Here is a 21,816-nt window from a genome sequence, read left to right as displayed (position 1 = left end):
CTTTTGTTTATCTGCATCCATTATGCAGTCAAGAGAAGTATAACCCCCATCAAGTATAATCCTCATATCCCAAATTTGCCCAGTTCTAAGGACAGTACTGAGTAGAGCTCATGCAGTTCATGTGAGCCTCATAAACACTCCCTGGATGGAAAGTCAAGAATTTAAGAACCTATTGTTAGACTACAACATTTTTAAAGAAAAGAACTTCTTATTAGTCTAAATCTATTTAGTACTCTAAAAAATACAGCCAACTATAACAAAAACATTTCTGAATGTATAGACCTTGTAATACCTCTCCCTTTTCTGTACTGTTGTGCTATCCACAGACTCCTCCATGAATCCTGCTTAGTCTGGAATAGGAGAGAGGGTTATGGCACAGCTTTTCTCCAAGAGACAGGCACCAGGGCTGATGGTGAGAGCTTTTCCTCTTTGGTCCGCTCAACACCTCCTTAGTAGGTGGAGTGACTGCTGGCAGCTTGATTGGCTCTGGTACCACCTTGTGTTCATAGATTTCACCTCTCCTATTGTCCCATGTCTGCTCTTCTCCATAGTGCCATTCAGACAGTTAATTTTTAAAAGAATAGAGGCTTGTTAGTTCTACCCATTAGGCAGAGAAACTGATGAGGATTATTATAAAAATAGGCACTAAATTATACAACCATATAAAAGCAAACTAAAACTAAAACTGATTAGGTAACATCACTCAGACAATTGCTGTAAGAGTTAAAAGGGCAGAACAAAGCTTCAGGCAAGCCCTGACAACCAAGATCTGACCAACACTTGTCCTCACAGAATTATTTCAGAACCTGTGTTGCTGCTAGAAAAGGCAATAGCATTTGTTTGGCTACAAGGCTGCAAACCAGATTTTGATGAACAAGAGTGCCCTAGATTTTGATAGACTGAAAAACATGGTTTTTCACCTACGTATCCAGGAAGGCTGTTGCAAACACTTCCATGGATTTCAGCTCCTGATTAGGGCCAAGTCTTGGTCTTCTTGGAGGTCTGCGCTCTTCCCTGTGTAATTTTGTCTCGTGACACCTATAGAGGCCTCAGAGAAGCTCACACAGACATTGTTTGAGCTATTAGGCATCTGATTTTTAAAGCCAATACAGTCTACACAAACAACTGAACTGTTACAATTAAAATGACTCAGCCCACAAAGACAATTTCCTGTAGCTGAGACCTGAATGTTACTAATGTTTCCTGAATGTCCTGAAGCTGAGACCTCAATGTTACTTCTAAGAGTGTGATGTTACTGAAATCACATTCTATAAGAGTTTTAATGAGACATGCACCTATTTCAAGACAACTGTATACAGAAAGTTAGCTGGTAGTATTTTGTGGACACTTACACACCAGCATGAGTGCTTATACAAATTCATATAAACTCAAATGCTACTGGAGCATGTAAATTGCATGAGAGACTATGGCTGAAATTAAAGGGAACAATTCTGCATGTAATGTGACATGGTCAGAATATGATTAAACAGTCATTTGAACACTAAAAGCTGACAGAAGCATATAAATATAGCATCATGTCCTGTGCTGTTTGCTGCCATCCTTCTAAGCAGACCATCAAAACATCATGTCTTGTTTAACAGTCCTCTACTGCTGATGCACAGCTCTCACCTCTAAAATGCCATTATTCTAATCTTCAAAACTTATCTGATTAGCTCTTTAAAAATGGAAATTTTTTTCCAGCAAATTGGTGTAAGACTGTGTATCACATATACATATAGCATTTTTGGATAGAGGAAACTGTTTTTTACAAAGAAATTGTTATTTTCTGCCCATCCGAGGGCCACCAATTTGTACACTGTTTTTTAAAAATACCCCAAAGACAGTGTTAGACGAAGGTACAGTCACCCCCTTCACAACACTGAAGGACTTATGCACTCTGTTAAAATTCAGTTTATCATGGAAAGCAGTTCCAGATTTGGCTGATACATGTACAGTTGCTGCTTCTAGTGCTCAAAACATCACATTTTATAAATGGACAAGAGTTATTTCTCTAGGTATGTATACACACATGTTCATTTACACACCATTAAAAAAAATACATATTTAAACACTATATTCCTTAATCTATTACACACAATCAGTATTAATAACATGAAATATATATATTCTCACAAAGAAAATTTTCTGATTCAGAGATTAATGTAGTTTTAAATTTGATTTTCTTTCTCTGCTTCCCTTAGTTCATATTTTTCTCCTGTCACCTCAACCATGAAAACTGACATAATAAAATAACTGACATAATAAAAGCATTGCACCACTCTGCATATGTGACAGCACAAACAAAACAGGAACAGGGAAAAGAAAAGCCAAGAAATGCCAAATCATCAATATCCACTGGAATGGATTATATACTGCAACAAATACAGCACCCTGGCTGCTCCATCTCATATGTGCATCCCTTCTTTGCCCTGCTATAAGCAAGTTCTTAGGCGCTTGTTCTCTTTCACTACCTGCTTCCTTAGGGTAGCTAAGGTAGTCCTAAGAGCAGATGTCACTCTCTGCATCTGATGTCCAGTGGTTTTTAGACTTAACATTATGCAGCTGCTCCTGGGCCCTTTAATTCCTTGTGAATTCCCCATACTGCCAGAATCACAGGCTTTCCCCAGCCTCTTCATTTTAACTTCATGTGAGCCCCAGGAAGTCAAGAGATGGGCTGGGACTGAAAGACTGGGGCCACTGGATTTTATTTATTTTCTTGTGCTGATTCCCCGCCCCCCCCACATGCCCCAGCATGGTATTTACTGAAGCTCTGCCCTGCTGCTTCCATTCCCTCCACAACTTTCGTGCTAAGCAAAGGTACCTGCCACAACCTCCTTCCCCTCATGTGCACGCTGCAAAGGCAGCAGTTTGTACTGCCTCTTTGTCTCTTCCTAGCCCTAGAATTTTTCTTTAGCTTATAATCATCTGTTTTCCTCCCAAAGACTCCTATTTTTCTTACCAGGGTTCTGCCTCAGGCCATGTAGCTTACATATTTCTAAGTCCTAAAATTAGATGCAAGACCGTTCACCACAGCTGCTCTACGTGCAGCATGCAGATCTTGGCTACATCTATGGTTTACCACAGTAATCTCCAAACTTCTGCAATTGCAAACAGTACCAGGAGAAAAAAATCTGTGATGTCCACTCTACCTTCCCAAGGTACCACCATTCTAACATATTATGCAACTTGTAAAACATACAGAAAAAGTAAAAAGTGTAAGCTAGAGATGATATAAACATACTTTTAAAATTTCTTAATAGCACAAACCCACATTTTTTTACACCCCAGTGGACTGTTTTACAGACACCTTGATGTGCATGCCCCTGCTTTGGAGACCACTGGTTCAATAGACCACAGACAGAGCCTGAGAATCTCTCCTGACCTGAATATGCTTTTATTTGGCACATGGCCTTTCTTCCAACATAACTCTCATGTTTTAATATTACTTTTAAAGCTTGCAGAAGCCAATGTGCCTCCTCAGAACCATGATTTGTGGCTGCAGGGGATACACCTAACTCTGCTTTTATAGTCACACACTGAACAGCTGCAGAGAAAGCTTGCACAGCATTTTCTCATCCAGCCATGGCAAGGCAAATACTTCATTTAAGAAGCCACCACATATTTTTATTTCAAGGGCCCAATTTCACAGGCAAGCCTGCTTAAAGTTTTGGAGTCAGCTCAGTAGTTTCATAAGGGACAACTCTGTATGTTTCTCATTGCACCTTTATTTTTCTTCTTTTGTTCCAGCAGCAAAGAGTGCTCCAAAATTCTCAATGACGAATTACAGCATCTCCTTAACAGGAACAGCAGAACCTGTGAACTTCTGCTCTTTGAATTGAAGAATGGGTCAAGCCATAGGTCTCTGTCCACCCCACTGCTTTGGTAACAGCTTGGGAGAGGCATTGCATTCCGTTAGTGCTACACTCAAAACTTCCCACCTCAGCTCCACAATGTCATAGTGGAGTTGCTTATGGGTTTTTTGATAATGCACAGCACTTCTAACTTATTTTGCTGCAAAATTAATCTTAAATTGTACTCTCTCCCAATTTACATGCTCTATCTCATCTTCCCTCTCTTGTTTTCTGTCCTTCAGCTTGCAAGTTTCTTGTCCTATTTACCACTATTCCCCAGCACATCTGGTTTCTTCGCAGGACAGTAGTGTTTTTTCTGCCAGGTTTGCAAACTCCTGGACAATATCCAGGACAGTCCTGAAAGAAGCAGGATTCTAAGAGTTGGTACCACAGTATAATCCACATCCCTAGGTGGCCTTTCTTTTCCAATGAAAAACAAGTAAATGACCATTTAGGGAGCTGCATGAACAAGCTCCCACTTCCACTCTGGTACTGTCATAACTCTAAGAGGATATATACGTGTTTGCTGACCTCTCTCTTACAGATGTTCCTGGCTTTTCTATTCTTTATCTAACTTTGCAGAAAAGCCTACTCAAGGTAAAAATTAAAATAAAATTTCAGACCCAACTATATTGATGGATTCGGATGATTGGATTATAAGAAACTTCACATTTCTTCTCAGAGCTTCCAGTGCAATCATGAAGTATTGTATTATCCAATCTATAAAGCCAGGCAGCAATCTTATACAACAGCTCAATTTAGCAGCCATCATTATGCATCTGCTTCCCATTTTAAATGGAGATAGAAGCAACCAACACCTGTATGACAGCTGGCATCTTGGCCAACAGAGCAGAGACTAACCCTGACTCCTCCAAAACAAAAAAGTGCTTTAACCTGTGTCCATTTCTCCACAAAAGACATCCAAACTCTGCAGACCAGGTACCTGAGGGGCCCACGCGAAACTTCAATCCCCAGCTGGTCCCAGCTGCTCATCATTTAGAAGTGTCCAAGCACTGACCTCGTTGTTGCCCTGCACTGCCAGTGACAACTTCATCCACTGGGAGATGTTTCTGCTCCTCCTGCAGTTGGATGCATTAATGATCCCTGCAGAGAGCACAACTGCCACGAAAATGGTCAAGCCTGGATTTTTCAAAGCAATGGTGATCTAACTGTAGAGTCACCAAAGGCAGGGACAACATTTCCATAATAACAGAGTTCCGTAACAGCTAAGACTATCTCTCAGTTTTACTAGAAATTCAGCACTCAGCCTCCCAGTCCCTGGATCAAAGATTCCAGAGCTGTGTCTCAATGCACTGGTCAGGCACTAAGAACAGCTGTAATTAAGAACTGTTAAAAATGAGATAATTGGTTAACTACATTTGCAGGTTACATTCTGAACCAAGTGCTGCCTGTCCTCCTACAGCTGTCAAAAAGCCACAGAAAGGCCAGACTCTACATTCAATGTCTTCAGCAGCCACAGGCCCACCTTGCCCAAATTTCCCACTGCTTGGCAATCCACAGTGCACTAATCTGGTATTAATGAGTGCGTAACCACTCTCTCAGTGTTGATGAACAGGAATTGGACCCAGAGGACCTCTTCCCTGTATGCAGTAGCTGAACATTTTTACCTACTCCTACCGACAAAACTGGAGTTTTTCCAAATCCCACCTCCTTGCACATCCTGGCACATAGGAAAAAAGCCAGCAGGAAATTGACAGGGAGATGGATGACAGTGGGGAGGAGAAGATCCACTGTATTGAGTTTGGTCCCATGGAGAAAAGCTTTCACTAATAATGATTGACATTAAAGAGGCCCATGATAAGAAATAGAGCAGTTATCACAACAGGAGGCACTTGCTCATAAAAAAATGACTGTGACAGCTAAACACAGTCAGCTTCCCCAAATGATGAGGAACATATGATAGTGCTTTCCAAGTTTTTGGAAAGTATAAATTTGCAGCTTTATCCTGATGAGAGTTACTTCCAAAAGGATCTTTTCATTTCAGAGCTGTTTACAAAGAGATATTTGAGCTCCAAAATACCAAACAACACATGCAGCTTCCAAAAAAGAAATGGAAGTATTTAGGGTGGTGGTGATAACAAGTAGCAGGATGAAATCTAAGAAAGAGAAGTTGTGACAAGCATCAGATTTAATATATCACACATTCCTAGCATGGAAAATTTTGGAAATATTTCAGCACACTTGGAATTGTGATATATTTTCCAGCCTTAATGATTGTATGATCTAGCTAAGCATACCAACAACCAGAACTAGAGAGGGCAATGCTTGCTAACAGACACAAACAGCCTTTTCCCACCTTATAACCTGAATAAACAGGCACATGGTTGACATCTCTCCCACTCCCAGTGGATGTACAAATATATAAAAATTAGAAAGTAACCATGTTAGCATCTCTCACAGAAAGCTGAAAGGGCTACCAACACCTTCTGTGTATGGTTTTTACCACAGACATCCATATCCATTACAGTCCCAGCTCTGGGGTCCCCAGCCTGTTGAAAAAAGACCAGAGGCCACTATATTTATCAGAGCAATGGTGCTCTTCTCCTATGAAGAAAGACTGAGAGACCTGTGTCTCTTCTGCCTGGAGAAAAGGAGAAAGGCTTTGGACAGACTTTTCATTACTTAAAGGGAGTAATACAAAAAGGGTGGAGAGGGATTCTTCACAAGGGCGTGGAGTGGCAGGACAAGGGTCAATGGCTTTAAGATAAAGGGTGGTAGATTTAGGTTTAGATTAGGTATTAGGAAGAAATTCTTCTCTGTGAGGCCCTACCACAGGCTGCTCAGAGAGGCTGTGGACTCAACATCTCTAGAAATATCTAAGGCCAGGCTGGATAGGGCCTTGAGCAGCTTGGGACAGTGGAAGGTGTCCCTGAGCTTTACAGTTCCTCCCAGCTGTAACAGTTCTACGTTCCACAGTGCAAAATAAGCCCCACAGCCATTTTAAGACATCTGCAGATACACTCTCCCAAGCTAATACTTGGCACTGCTTCTTCAAATTATCTTTGAGTCTCTCTCAGTGATGATTTGTGAACATAGCAGGACTCACAGAAAATCAGAAAACTTGAAGATGTAGTCAGAAGCAGTTTCATGACTTTTGCACCAATAGTTGAACAGTGCGTGCTGACAGTGTCTGCTAGTGACTTCACTTGGGTGAGATTTCCTATTTTCTTTTTATCAAGACATTGCTGTCAGAGGAATAAAATTCATTCCTCTGTTAAACTAGCATGTTCCTTATCATCAGGCAAGGTTTCATAACAGGCAGGAAAAGACAATTTGATTTATGTATCTCTCTGTCCAGAATTCTTCCCAAAGGAAGTCCTAATCTGTACTATCTAGAAAGCAAGAGACAAAAATAAAACATTTTCAATACATAGAACTTTTTTAGAAGGGCTCCTCATAGACCTCAGAAAATGTTAGCACAGCTTTCTTACATGAAAACATCACTAAAAATCAACACAAGTGGTACCAGGAAGATGTGTTCCTTTGAACAAAAGTTCAGCTTCTGAAGTTTGTGCAGTCTGAACCAGTCAGACACCAAAGGTATTCACAACTACTCTTTGGCATTGCCTTTTGTTGCACCTTCTCTAAGGTCACAGCAATGACTGATAGGAATGTGCCGCAAAGTAAGACAGATTTTAAAATAAAGGCTTCTAATTCCCTACAGATGTGTTTGCTTGTTGAGGGTAAGTATGACTGGAATAAACTGATCAAAAAGTTTGCATTTCTCTGAACATTGTTTTCCCTGGAATAATCTAGCAGATTGTTGCCAGTCCAGGTAACCCACCAAAATTATCTGAAGACAAATTAAGTTCTAGAAGCTGTTTTCAGAAGTGCATGTGACTGCTAACAGTCAGTCAGCACTTTTCAATATCACTAATATCAAATCATATTAAGGGCACCTAGGGCACTGCAGGAACCAAGTGCACAGGTTTGCTGAGGACAGAAGCCAAGCCTTGTAGCTAAACCCTGATTGAGCTCTGTGTTAACACACTAATAATGGATCTAACAAAGCCCATCTAAATGCTTGGGTCAGTTTGATTCTTCTGACACAGACACAATCTCTGCATGGATCAAAAGAGAGCAGAGGCCTGTCAGAAAAAAAACATTTTCAGAAGGAGAGTGGCAACAAAACTATTAGGATTTGCATAAGGAAAACATGAATCTGAGTGGAGGGAAGAGGGAAGCAGACAGAAGCCAGAAGAAACAGCAGACAAAGGGTTAAAAAGAAAGGCATGCATTAATCACCAGAGCACTGCAAGAGAGGTTTCATTGAAACAGAAAAGATAAGCTGCCAAGACAGTGAAGAACACATCTGGAAACATAAGATGTCGCGATAGGAAAACTTTTGACCTGTGAAATTCAATAACTTTGCACAAGACTTGAAAGAATGTAGAAAAGGTGAAATGAAATATAATGAAGTGCAAGATCCCTGCTAGCATCTACTGCTAGACTGAAAAATAACTGTGGGTCTAAACCTCATTCACAACTGTCAACCAAGCAGAGTCCCAGAGATGTAGCAGGGCTCCACCTTGGAACTGGGTCACCTTCTCAATTCACACCTGAGCCCTGCTGCTTTAATACACTCATTAACGAGAGGATACAAACATGCCTTAGTCAATGGCCCACTACAGAGAAAGGGCTCTACTATTAAATTGCTATTAAACAATAAAGTCCAAACTAATCTTGGCAAATTTTTGATAAATCCACAAGCTTGGATGTAATTTAGTGAATACAGATAACACCAAGACGAGTGATGAGGCTGACAGGCCTGAAAGGCAGAATGCCATCCAAGGGACCTGGACAAGCTCAGGAAATGGGCCCTTGGGAATTCATCAAATTCTACAAGGCCAAATACAGAATGCTGCTCCTCGGTCAGGTCAGTCCCACAGAAAGGACCGAGAGAAGCCCAGAGGAGAAGACTTGGGGGTATTGGGGGTCAGGAGGCTGGACGTGACCTAGCAATGGGTGCTGGTAGCTCAGTTGTGTCCTGGGCTGCATCCAAAGCACTGTGGGCAGCAGAGAATGAAGGGGATTCTGCCTCTTTGCCCCACTCTGGTGAGACCCCACCTGCAGAGCTGCCTCAAGCTCTGGGGTCCCGGCACAGCAAAGAACTGAACCTGCCTCAGTGAGGCCAGAGGAGTCCACGAAGATGCTCAAAGGGCTGGAGCCCCTCTCCTATGGAGAAAAGCTGAGAGAGTTGGGATTTTTCAGCCTGAAGAAGAGCAGGGAGACCTTACTGTGACATTTCTATAAGACAAATGGGGACAAACATTTTAGGAGGGCTGTTGACATAAAATAAGGAATAGCGGTTTTAAAATGAAGGAGGGTCAATTACATCAGATATTAGAAAGAAATTATTTTACAATGAGGGTGGTGAAACAGTGGCACAGATTGCTCAGAGAGGTGGTGGATGCCCCATCATGGACTTATATTCAGGTGAGGCTGGGTAGGGCTCTGAGCATCCTGATCTGAAAGATATCTGTGCCCATGGCAGGGGATTTGAACTAGAGGGTCTTTGGAAGGTTCCTTCCAGCTCAAACTGTTTGATGATTCTACAAATATAACAAGCAGCTTGAAAAATAAATTCAAAGAAGAAGAATTACAGAACCGAGGTGCTGATGGCTCACCATGATCTCCTCTTCTTGATAAAGACTGAGGCCACTAACCAAAGGACTCAGAGAGTCATCAGAAGGGCCAGTATGCAGGAGAAAGGGGCAGGTACTGGCAGGTGCACGTAACAATTTTGCTTGATTGATTGAAAGGAATTACTTGAAAAAAAAAGCAGATAACTTGCACTGCTCACATAATTTCTACCAAAGTAGCAGCTGGTGCGTGTTGACTAAACTGTTAAGACAGATTAGAAAATAACCCCTTGGCTCTGCATAGGAGGTATATTTCCTATATCCCATATAGGCTGCACAAGGATGAGAGGAAACAACCCATTATCTAATTAACAAAAAAAAAAAGTATCAGTCTGAAATGGTTATTCCTTTTCATTTTCTCTGAATTCCTTCCAGAGTTACTAGTCATGGAATATTTCACTAACTGGGGTGATGGGATTTGGTAATACCCAGCACCTTATATCATTTCCCATCATATTTTAACTTGATCTCACCTCACTAATTTTGTCTTCAATTTGAATGTGTTCTCCACTGCATTTTCCATATCAATTTTTGCTTTGGTAGATGTTGTTACTGATTTTGCTCCTTAAATCATTAAACCGATTTTGCTCCTTAAATCATGAAACCTGATGATTATCTATAAACCAAAATATTTTAGAACGACTTTAAAATAGGCCTTTCAAGTACCCTTAGGTAAGAAGTGACAAACTACATATATGCAGTCTAAAATCATGAGAGAGATAATAATAGCTTACAATTTTTACTTGAAAACTATTATTTTTAAGAGAATACTCCTCTCCTCAACTGATAATTTCCTGGGTTTTTCTAGCTTTTGGAATGCATACCTTCCTATCACAAAGCTTTTCAATTAAAGCATTGTGAGTGGAACTTCAACAAAAATCAAAACAGAGACAGAGATTATGTGGCCAACGGACACTGGGAACAATGGCTTTAAAACAAGCATGAAATATAATTATATAAACCCATTTTGTACAACCTTATCATCAACACAAGATGCTATGCACATGGTCTTTGGAGACCAGAAGAATGAAAATGCTTTCATTTCCTTCTGGGTGGTAGCAGATCTTTGCCCATACTCCAGTGGATGTAACGCAAGAAGGCTTTTTCCTTCTGTTTTTGAAGCACAATAGTGCCAGTAGAAATGCTTTTGTGGGAGCAGTTCTTTTCACTAGCCCCACACACAAAGAAAAATGGTGCACATGTAGAAGAATATCTGTTAAACACCACTTTCACAAATGACATTTTCTTTTGAGATACTGCAGCATATGGTCTGACAAGAAGAGGCTGCCTGATTCAAAACCACTGGAGTGAAACACGATTGTTACTGTTTACCCAAACACTAAATGCCTTCACTCTCTCATTCACATATACCAAGATAGTGTCTGACTAACAAAACCTACTGTCCTCCAGGTATTATGATAATCACAAAGGTGAAGGAGAAGTTTAGGAGGGAAGAGGTGGGAATGAGAGTCCACGTGCTATTATGAATAACAGATGGAAAATAAGTCCCTTACCTAGACGATTTTATAAAAGTACCTTTATTCACACCCAGACCAACAAATCCATGGTGTGAAGGGTAAATTATTTAAAATCAGTACAAATTTCAGGGAACAGATGCCTTTGTTTCACCTTCAGTTTAGATAAGCTTAATATAATTTAAAAAGTGCTATGCTCTAAACTGAAAGAAAGAAAAAGCACACAGAAATAAATGACTACGTCATTATCACAGCCTTCACTGGCCTATACCGCAGAGACTTCTCAGCCTGAAGACACTGACCTCTGATCCTTGAAGCAACGTGCTAAATGCTGCTGTTCAGTTAGTTGCCTCCTACACTGGCAGTGAAAAAAAAAATAGGTGACAGCAACCAACTAGTTGTCAATCTTAAAATTGCAGCAGTTACATTTTCTTTGCTCACTTTTTTTTTCTTTTTCTTTTAGGTGCAAGCATGGAATATGCTTGTAAGTGTAGGCTTGCACTGAGACTGCGAAATGTCCTCCCAAGGGCCATGAAGACACTTCACCTAAAATTAGATAATGTAAAATAGCAGAGAACATGCTGCAATTACATAGAGCCATTAAAAGCTCCAAAGAATTTAACTCTGCAAAGGCTTTCTTTTCAAAACCAGAACTTTTCAAGAAAAAGCCGTTTGGAATTTCAAAACCTTTTTCACTATCCTGAGGTGATGGAGTGCATGTTTTGTGTGTGCTTGTCAGAGAAAGAAAGAGAAGAAAGAAGTCAAAGGTAAAAAGAACTCAGACTTCTGGAAGCTATTGTTTTTGAATGAGTTAATTCAATTTTCAGCATGAACACTTTTCAATTCGCTACAGCTAAAAGCCTTCTTAATAAGCTAAAACCCCCTAAAACAACACAACAAAAAACCTTGAAAGATTGTTCACACTCCAACTTTCAAAATACAAAATTAAACGTATAAGCATAGTTTTTATCTCCTCCCTTTTCTCCCATTTTTCTTTTGAGAGTTTAAGTTTCTTACCTGTGGATCAGCAGTGTTTTCTGATGATGTCAAATCAAATACCAATTTTCCCACGTTTCCCCTTATCTCTTTCAGTTTAAATATTTAGGACTTCACAGGTTCTCAAGATCAAGCACAGGCTCAGTAAACCTTTATATGGGTTGGTGAATGTCCTCTCTGTCTGTATTTAGCATTAATATTTTATGATCCCTTAAAAGTTAAATTCTAGGAAGCAGAGGGAGGGCTGCAAAAAAAAAACCAAACCAAAAAACCAAAAACCCAAACAAATATGTCCCAGAATTGCTTTCTAAGTGAGTAAGTTGTTCTGCAAGGGTAGTTTTTACCAGTTGAGAGGTTCTCCTGGCTGGTATTGGTAAACCTCTTGCCTTGCCTCAAAAGTCAGTGAAAAAGATTCCTTTTTTCAGCTGTTGTAGATCATGACAAACACAGAAAACAGCTCACCCTTCCCCAGGCATAGTGTATTCCCCCTTGCTATTCTGTGACAAGAGAAATTGTGGTTTTATACCTCTGGGACCAGATTTTAATTCTCTGCTTGTTCTATTCCTGTTACTGTTCTCCTTGGAGAATTTGATTTGCTACTGCAAGTGAAATGCTTTATCAAAAACAAACAAAGCCAAAACAAAAACTCCAAATATGCTATAAATTCTGGTCATCCTAAATACACTTTTCATTAATATAAAGATCTTGTATTTACTCCTAGGAACATTATTCCTGTATCACTTGAAAAGAGACTTCCTCGCTCTGTTCTACCTTCTCCTCCCTCTCTCCTCTGTTCCTCCTCTTTCCATCCCTCCATCTTTCATCTTTCCTTATTTTCTTCAGATTGAAGAAGCAAGGCACCAGTCTGCCCCACATCAAGGCAGCCCCTAGATTTTGGATGAAAACAAAGAAACAACAAAAGCCCAGCACCCTTTGCCCACTCACTGTCCTTGACAGAGGTGTGACCTCAAGTGACTGCCATCCCTGCCTCGCAGACATGGCTATTGATGAGCCAAAGCCCAAATCGCTCCTCCCAGAGATGGGGACAATAAGGTAATTTCCCTCATTTTTCACACCCTCAGCTAGCCGTTTCAGGTTTGTGGATCAAGGAGGCCAATATGTCTGTTAAGCTCCGTTTCAGATAAAGCTCTCCACCAATGGAAATCAGGTATCCTTTAAAGCAGTAGCTGCCTGTTTGTGATGACAAAATGGCAGGAAATGCAGCCACAGATTTGATTGCATGTCTAACTTAGAATTCTGGTTAGGCTTAGGACTCAAAACTGAACAATATATTAGTCCTAATTCTACACACAAAGCCAAATTATTCTCAGATATAGTAACAGCCAAGCTCGCATCCTTTTCCACCTTAAGGGTTTGCAGCAAGATAAAAGGCATCGAAATGCATTTCTCATAAGAATAACTATTCTATTAAACATATTCCTTTTTTGGCACTAGGCAGTTTTCTAATGCATGAAAAGTTTTGAATCTGTCACCTTGAGGGCACATTCAGAGTGGTGGTGAATATAAATTATTCCACTTCACAAGGAACCCAGATTCTCATTACTCTGCAGCTGGTGACAACCATTTTAACACCTACTATGATCCATACTATGAACAAGAAGGAACTGAGCACCTTTTAAAGAATGAGTCGTGTGGGTTTTGTGCATGCACAGAAACCAAACCCCTGCTCCAGAAGAAGAAACAAAATAGGACTTGCTTGCAAGCAAATACACCCTCAAGCACAGTATTTTAAAAATCAAAATGTGCAAACCTTTAAAGCAAATATCCATTTAAAGCAAACATCTTGCATATGATTCCTGTTTTCTGAAGCCACTCTGTAAATCCCAGGGGTCCATTTAGTCAAGGTAGCATGAACCAAATGCTGGGCCATGTGGTGTGAACAGACGGGCACTGAGGCAATGTCAGGAGAACCTGCAGGAGCTTTAGCTCTGATCCTCAGTACAAAATACAGCCTCCTCCAAGATAAGAACCTTTAACACAGGACCTTAGGCCAGATCAGACTTGTAATCAAAGGATAATCTTTAAAGTAGAACTCTGGAGTCTTTTTTAAAGAGAAAACTGCAAAACATTCAGTAAGTGAAACTAGAAACTACCTTTCTAACCTACCCATCAGATTTTCTTTATCATTAAGTGCTCAAAAGAGAAGTATCTACATGCAAAAAAAGGTGAATTCTTTACAATCAGTGAACTTGCAGCTTATCTGATTTGGTCTCTCTCTATCTTTCTTTGATGAATTGCAAAAGATGAAGACTATTTTAGCAAGAATAAAGTGATAAGACTTTTTAAAGTGGTAAAACAATATCAGTTGACTGAGAAAGTTACTTTATGTTAGTAATATTTGCTCCATCTCAGGAATAACTGAAAGGGGAAGCAAACAATTACGAAGAAAGGAACTAGAACATTAAAGTGTGTTTCAGAGCAGATTTCAGAAAAACAGTACAAAGTCTTATATGCAACATCAGATACTCCTAAGTAATCAGAATGAGATTAAAAGAACCGTTGATAGTCTCACGAGGCTTGAGTTTTGCTTTTAAGAACTGCTGCATACATACAAGCTTGTGTATAAGTCTTTGGCTAATTTAAATGTTTGTTACTTCTGTTCTCTGTTCCTCCATGACCCTCTGTACAACTTCTGAATAAAGAGTCATTCAAGCAACACAAGTCCTGATTATAAAAAGTCAGGGTCCTTTTTTTAAAGTGTTTGCTATTACAATCAAGAATTTAAGGACAGTAATTGAGGATTCTGTTGGAGTACCATTTTCAAAGCTTGTTCATTTGCCAGTCATCAGCAATGGTGTTTTTTTTCTCCTGCTCTGTTTTCATTACCACATTCATAAATTTTCAAACTCCAGTCTCTCAATAGTAATGATTTCTGCACCTAATATACTCAAACAGTGCAAACATATTTGCCTGGAGAAGGCAGAAAGCCTGTGAGCTCCTATGAAATGCAGACACTGCATTCCCAGGGTGTCCTCACACTCTGTGTATACAGAGGCGAAGTCTAACAATCCTGCCAAGTATAAAACTTGCCCTCAATTTATGGTAGCACCTTCTTCATCCATCACATTGTCCACTGAAGACAAAAGCATTCTTTAATCTTTCTTTGTGAACTCCCTGTGTAACCTCTGTCCTATAGATGTAATTCACAGGACTTACATCTGCTTTGGTACCTGCAGTCATCATTATTATGTGTTTACACCAATGCAGTGAAGGAACAGGATGTGATGTTTCATAAGCAACTACAATAAAAGTAAAAAAAAGCTCCATTAAACCAACAAACCCCACCAAAATGAAAAAAACCCCATGGATTAAAATTTCACCCAAGACCTTTTCCAGTCATCATTAAGACTTACTTTTCAAAAGTTTCCATTTTATTAGGGAAATTAGAAAACCCACGAAATCTTGTTTCTAAAGTGGAAAAAAAAAATCCCCAAAGCAAATGAAGACCCAAAGCAGAAGTAACTTACATATCCAGGAGAGTCAATCCACAAAATTGCTCTGCCTTACCATATGATTAGAAACTTGGCAAATAACGTCATGAAGAATAAGCCACTTAATAATGAAAGAGAAAAAAAAAAGAAAAAAAGGGGAAAAAAAGAAGGAAAAAAAAGAAGTGCTTGAGTAGATGAAGTGCTTAATGGGAAATGTATCTCTCCAATATTTATACACCTACTGACTCTTGAAAAATATGAAATCATTGTAGTAACAAATACAATTCTTAATTTTTAAACAACTGTGTCCATTAAGAGATGAGCAGCAGGAACAAAGTCTCCCACATCCCAGCCTGTGTCCACCACTATGATACCATGAAAATTAGACAATGAAAGAAGCCTATTTCTAAACATATTCATATTTTCTGTGATTTTCTGACATAGTTGAAAGTTCAGTTCAGAATCCAGCAAATTAAAGGGTGGGTATTTCAGAGGTGGGAGCTTTGAAATGCTTTCAGAGCAGCAGGCATAGTACTTTGATAAATTGCCACAATCTGCAAAAGTCTGACTGGAAAAAGATGCCAAATAAGAGATAGGGAGCAACAAACCTACTGAATGCTCTGGTCTAGAAAGCTTTGAAGAACAGCACAAAGCTGTTCATTTGCCATCTATACTGAATGTATCAGGTTGTGTTACAGAAGTATAAAGGTTGGTAAGTTTTCCAAACAAAGAAAAATGCATGACAGAAAGAATTTTCTTCAAAATTTCACCTGTAATTTTGGAAGCATGACTTTTTTGCACGTTGAAATTTTTGGTATGAGTTCCTGTAAAAATAAATGCCACTCCATCCCATGCCTTCTTATCACTGACTTTTTTCTGCTGTTTTTAACTAAGCAGATGTTAGTAAATAAGAAATATTTTGTATCTATTGCATCAGAGAAATGTAGATGAAAGATTTTTCACCTCAACAATTCACTTATGATCCTAAGTCACTGCCTGTAATTTCTAAGATTCAACTTCAGACGTGGTTGTTAGGCAACCAAAAGACAACCAAAATGACAATAACATATTATAAATAACTACCTTCATTTATAGCCAAACAGTGCTCACTGCCCTCCCCTCCTAATTAGGACATGGAAGACATAATGAGAAAGTTTACATTGGTCATGTACAAGAATTAAGGAGTGGAAAAGGCAAAAAGAAATTCTGAGTTCTGGCAGCTATGTTTGGAATCAGCTCACCATCTTCAGAACCACTGGACACAGTAATTAGATGCAGTGGAACTCATCAACCTTTATTAATGTTGTCTGTAAAAATAAGAGGAGCTGCATAATTATATTCACATACCTGGTAACCACTTCTGAATATGCCAACTTGCTGCCCTTTTTAAAGCCACTTCATTTTGAAAAATCATGTCATTGTTTCCAAGTGGAATTTCTGAAAAACAAATCTATTATTTTCTATTAGACTTGAAAAAAAGGGAGGTTTTTATCATTCTGAAACAGACGTTCAGATTTTGGAAAGGATGCCATTGATTGTACAGATCATTACACAACAGGCATTTCCTGAGCCTGCTGAAATCAGCTGACAAAACTGTTATCAAAACAGGACTATATTTAGTACAACAAAGCTCTTTCTTCTGTAGAAAGTATCTGTTAGCTGATGAGATTATACTTGGCCAAGGTATCACCCTCATCCAGGGAAGCCTGAGAGAAAGTTCTTCCAGACAGAGCTATGGAGCTTCCCACAAACCCTTCCTGGCAAAAACGCAAGAAACCTAGAATTAAGCATGGAAATGCTGCAATAAACAGCTTTAGAACAAAAAATATAGGGTCCCATAGGAAAAATGGGATTTTACTACTACTTCCATGCATGACTGCAGGATTTTCACATCTTTGGAAAGATTAGAAAGATTGACATTTTCAAAATTTTAAGTTGAATCGAGAATGTGAGGGCCTGAAAATATTATATGAGTTACGATTTTGCTTTATATATTCATAATTCCAACTAAGACCCCTCACTTTGAAATATCTGTGTATATTTGCTCTATCTATATTCACTTTTTGATTATTTAAGGATGTTTTTTCACACTGTATTTGCCTACAGTGTATAATAGAATTCCATATTGTTCCATATTGTGATTTCTTATTCTTTCTATACTAGAAGACTCTCTTATCTCAAATCAGGATCCCCCTTCCCTCTTCACAGTGTTACAGAGGTAAAATGGCTATGATTCTCTAACATTCATGCATTAGACCTAGAAACAGAACTGCCAAAATTATATACTGTAACCTGGCAAACCAGTAAACTTGTATTTTCATTCTGCATTGAAAATTGTATAAGTTTTCAATACCTATCTTTATTAAAATAGCCCATTTCCAGGTCCAGAAGTTCAGATTAATGTTTTCACTAACACAGACATTTTTCTCCCTTGATCCATACACAGAAGTGGCCAACTATAAAACATATAATGACAGAAATTAACTGGTGCCAAGGCAGCTCATGATTTTTTAAATTTTCATTTAATGGAACAGGGCTCCCAACAGCTGCATATGAAAACACTTTTGTTTCCACAAGCAGGGAGACAGTGTCCTCTCCTCCTGAGAGCAGAGATATCTTCTCCACGCATGAAAGAAATGCCGGCAGAATTTTCTACATGTCACAGTAATCAGATTTGCATCTTCCCTTGCACTACAATGAAGTGGTAGCTATTTAGAAGAACAGCTCCACATTTGACAGAGGAAAATTAATAACCCACCAGCTCTACATTTTGGCACTTCACGAAGTAGCTCGTGGACATATTTATTTATCACTCCCTCTTTTTACTGTACTCTGTTTTCTGACTGTTCAGCATTCCATGGAAACTGGCACATTTTCTGCAACACATTAAAACAAAAAAAACCCAACTAATCTAGAGAAAAACATAATGAAGTATCTCTAGGCATATACTTGTTCATCCTGCTCATCCAGCAACAGCTGCCTCTGGGAGCTCCTGCCTGCCTCCAATCCTCATCATGAGGGCTGCCTGCTGCTGCTAAGAAAGAAAATACATCACAAGACTTTCACCTCTGAGGGTAGATGTCAGTGCTTTTAAAATCAGTGTTAGGCAAGCCTTCTAAAAGGCCTGCCTTTCCCATGCATCTGAGACACCTGACTGGGACCCTGGACAGACTGGCTGTTCCTACTCCTGGCAAGTCACTTCATCCCTGTGCTTCTGGCATTTTATTTTTCTTAATTCAGCATTTGTAATTCCAAAGAGACGTGTCCAAAACATTCTGTGAGCTAGCTACTACAGTGTTGTCCCTCAGATGAAATGGGAAAGATGACAGCCAAGCTACAGCTTCTCACATAAAGCTGAGTGAGATGGAAGCAAGTGGTTGTGTGGGTTTTTGGCAAACTAAAACCTATCAAACTCATTTTCTTCACTACCGATCTCTTGCAGAATGGCAAAACTATTCTTTTCCCAAGGTATGTTAGTAGAAAATTTCAGGGTGGTCAACAATATAACTGCAGCACAACACTTCTTGTGACCCACTACTAGGATTGCACTGCTGAAAAAAAAACACAGCAGAGAAAGCAAGTCCTTTGCAACCCCACTTACTCCTCTTGTCTCACACACTGGAGACAAGTGCCAAAGCTAAAAGGGTAAGTTGTGACAGCATGATGAGAAACTCTCACTCAAGCTGGAAAAAATTCATGCTGTATCCGAAAAAACCATGGAGATATGGCTTAAATTCCCTATTGCACAAGCCTCTAAATAGCAGTCAGGTTTTTTTTTTGGTTTTTTTTTTTTTTTTAAAATACCCTGACTCCCTTCCAAAATGCCAGAAAAACTCTGCCAAGTTTGGTTTCTGGGGGAAAAACCCACACACATCTTCAAAAATACAACCAACTTAAATAAAACCCAAACCTACCTTACACAGACACTCACTCTTTCTCTGGTTCAAGTTAAGTCTGTCCCTCTAGTCAGGCCAGGAATTCATCGAGCTCATGGAACAGCACCATTTTCTGTACAGTTTTCCTCAGTTACATGATCAGAATCCTTCTTGCTCCCTTCAGTTATCCTAACTATTAAACTAAAGGCAAGTGACTGTCCTTGACAGGTTACAAAGGCACCAAGTACTAAAACACACTAATTTCACTGTATTCCTAAATTCATGCAGATACTCAAGTCTAAGCCAGGTGGGAAATTTTGTAGAAACCATTTATTGAGAAAGGTACTGCCAAAAATGACACAGAGTCATAATTATAAGTAATTTGCTTAAACCATTTGGGTTTAACTTTCTCACAAATGCCTTCCCATATATTTGAACAAAACTCAGTTCCTTCATGCTCCATGAAAGTTATATTGCTGTATTCTTCCTCAAATAAAAGAAAACAAGTCCTTGCAAAGCATCCAGCAGATATGGACACTGTGTGCTAACTCTAAGAATTACTTTGCAATCAGACAAAAGAATTCAGATTAACTGTGACCCATAAATGCATTACAGAAGCTAGAGAATGCAGCTTCTCACAAAATGCACACAGATCATCCTCTGTGCAGGTTCATTTTCAAAAGTCAGCAACTTTCTGCATTGTAAAAAAGAAGCAATGGTCTAATTGGTAAAGAATGTAAAGCCCTATTCTAGATAAAAGCAAAACCAAATCATGTTGCCCTTAAGCTATTGTACTGACAGAGTGAAACTGCTGATTTCTAATCAATATATTCCAGCCTGTCCTGTTCCAGATCATGGCACTATTAATCCACCTGTTAGTTTAGTGGTATGAAATTCAGTTTTTCTATTTACACAGCCCCATTAGTAAAAAGAGAACTTCCAATTTTTGTTTTTCTTTTCATTAAGGAATTTCAAAGGCAGTCTGCAATACACTTATCATATGCAAATGTTTTTGTACCATTTAATACCACAAACTGTAGTATTATATTCAAATAAAACACATCAAATTTCATTTGGCATGTGGGAAAATAAAATTAAAGCATGAGATTTGATGCATAAACACGAAAAATAGATAGGATTTTGCTTCATCGTATTGAATAATTACATCCTGGCACAGTGCCCACATCATATTCATTATGAAAAGACTACAGTGCATAGCAGGCCAACTTTTTCAGACAATGGCTAGATCCTGACAAATCAGAAGTCTTACAGATTTGCCTGCTATTTCTGCCTTGTGCATTCCTGGAAATTTTGCAATTCCTCATTGTAGTACCTTCATTGACCAGGATGGTAAATAGGAAAGCTGCTCATTACGCTTGCACTGTTCAAGTGTTCATGTGGCACTATCTGTACTCCTTACACCTCCCAGCTGCAGTGGGTTCCCCTCCAGGTCTGCCCCTCGGCCTGCTGTAAGGACTGGAGAAGGCTGTCATCATTGTTTGCAACGCAAGGAAACACAGGGCTGTTCCCATCCTCCTGCTGCTGTGAGGCTGGGCCATCTGTGCAGCTCTAAAAAGAATCTGCACTTACCAGATCTCTATCTTCTGCTGTGTTTTTGCTTGGAAATAATGCTTCACTTCTGGCATTGTCTAAACTACTTTATTCCCATCTAAAAGAAGTATTCTCAATACCCAACATTCTACCATAATAATAATAATAATAATAATAATAATAATAATAATAATAATAATAATAATACTAAAGCATCAAGCACCTCATCCACACATGACAAAAGGGAAGGATTCAGTTCCAGGCCACAAGAGCCATATCTTCAGTCCTGCAGCAGATGCCACTGTTGGCAGCATTTGCTTGCCCAGCAAAGTCCACAGAGAATATGAAGTCAAATTTGTAATTTTCAAAATGCAAATTTTTTTTGCTTTCTCACAGGAGTTTTTCTGCTGTATTTTTTCTTCCTTCTATGACACCACTTATCCACTCCTTCATATTCTGCCCAACTATCAGGTGACTCCCATAGAAACACCATTCACAAGATTCAAATAAAACATAAAGAATTTGTACCATGGATATTGCTTTAGAATATCCTTCCAACCACACCAGTGGGATAAGAGTCTCAAATGAAGATGACATAGCCTTTATGAATTTTTTTTTCTTGCTGAAGTGAAAGTTGAAAGACCAAATAAACCACACACAACTATACAAAATCCTCTTTTGGGATTGAAGAGAGAGAGGTGAAGACAAATCTCATGGTTATGAATGTTTAATTCCTTAGCAGACCTTGAAGAGGTTTCTTGTCCAAGGCCTGTCCTGAGAGGGAGGAAGCAGTGGTGTTCTTTTTCCCAGTTGTTTCATTTCCAAAGGGAAGACAGAAACCTCTATTTCAGATCACTTCCATTAACCCAGCCTCCCTCTTCTTGATCACAAGGAATTTCTCCATCAGAGAGGTCCACAAAGTGTTTTCTTTTCTTCCTACTGGTACTCAAGGA

General features: G+C 39.2%; 1 protein-coding gene across 4 annotated transcripts in view; it reads right to left on the bottom strand.

Moving 5' to 3' along the window:
• Positions 1–21,816, bottom strand: part of PLPPR1 (phospholipid phosphatase related 1) — a 118,072-nt gene that overhangs the window by 72,567 nt on the left and 23,689 nt on the right. The window lies entirely within an intron of this gene.

Source organism: Passer montanus, unplaced genomic scaffold, assembly GCF_014805655.1.
Source record: "Passer montanus isolate IOZ18808 unplaced genomic scaffold, ASM1480565v1 scaffold218, whole genome shotgun sequence".
NCBI classification, from domain to species: domain Eukaryota; kingdom Metazoa; phylum Chordata; class Aves; order Passeriformes; family Passeridae; genus Passer; species Passer montanus.
The sequence above is the reverse complement of the archived record's forward strand: the minus strand, read 5'-3'. Positions and strand labels throughout refer to the sequence as shown.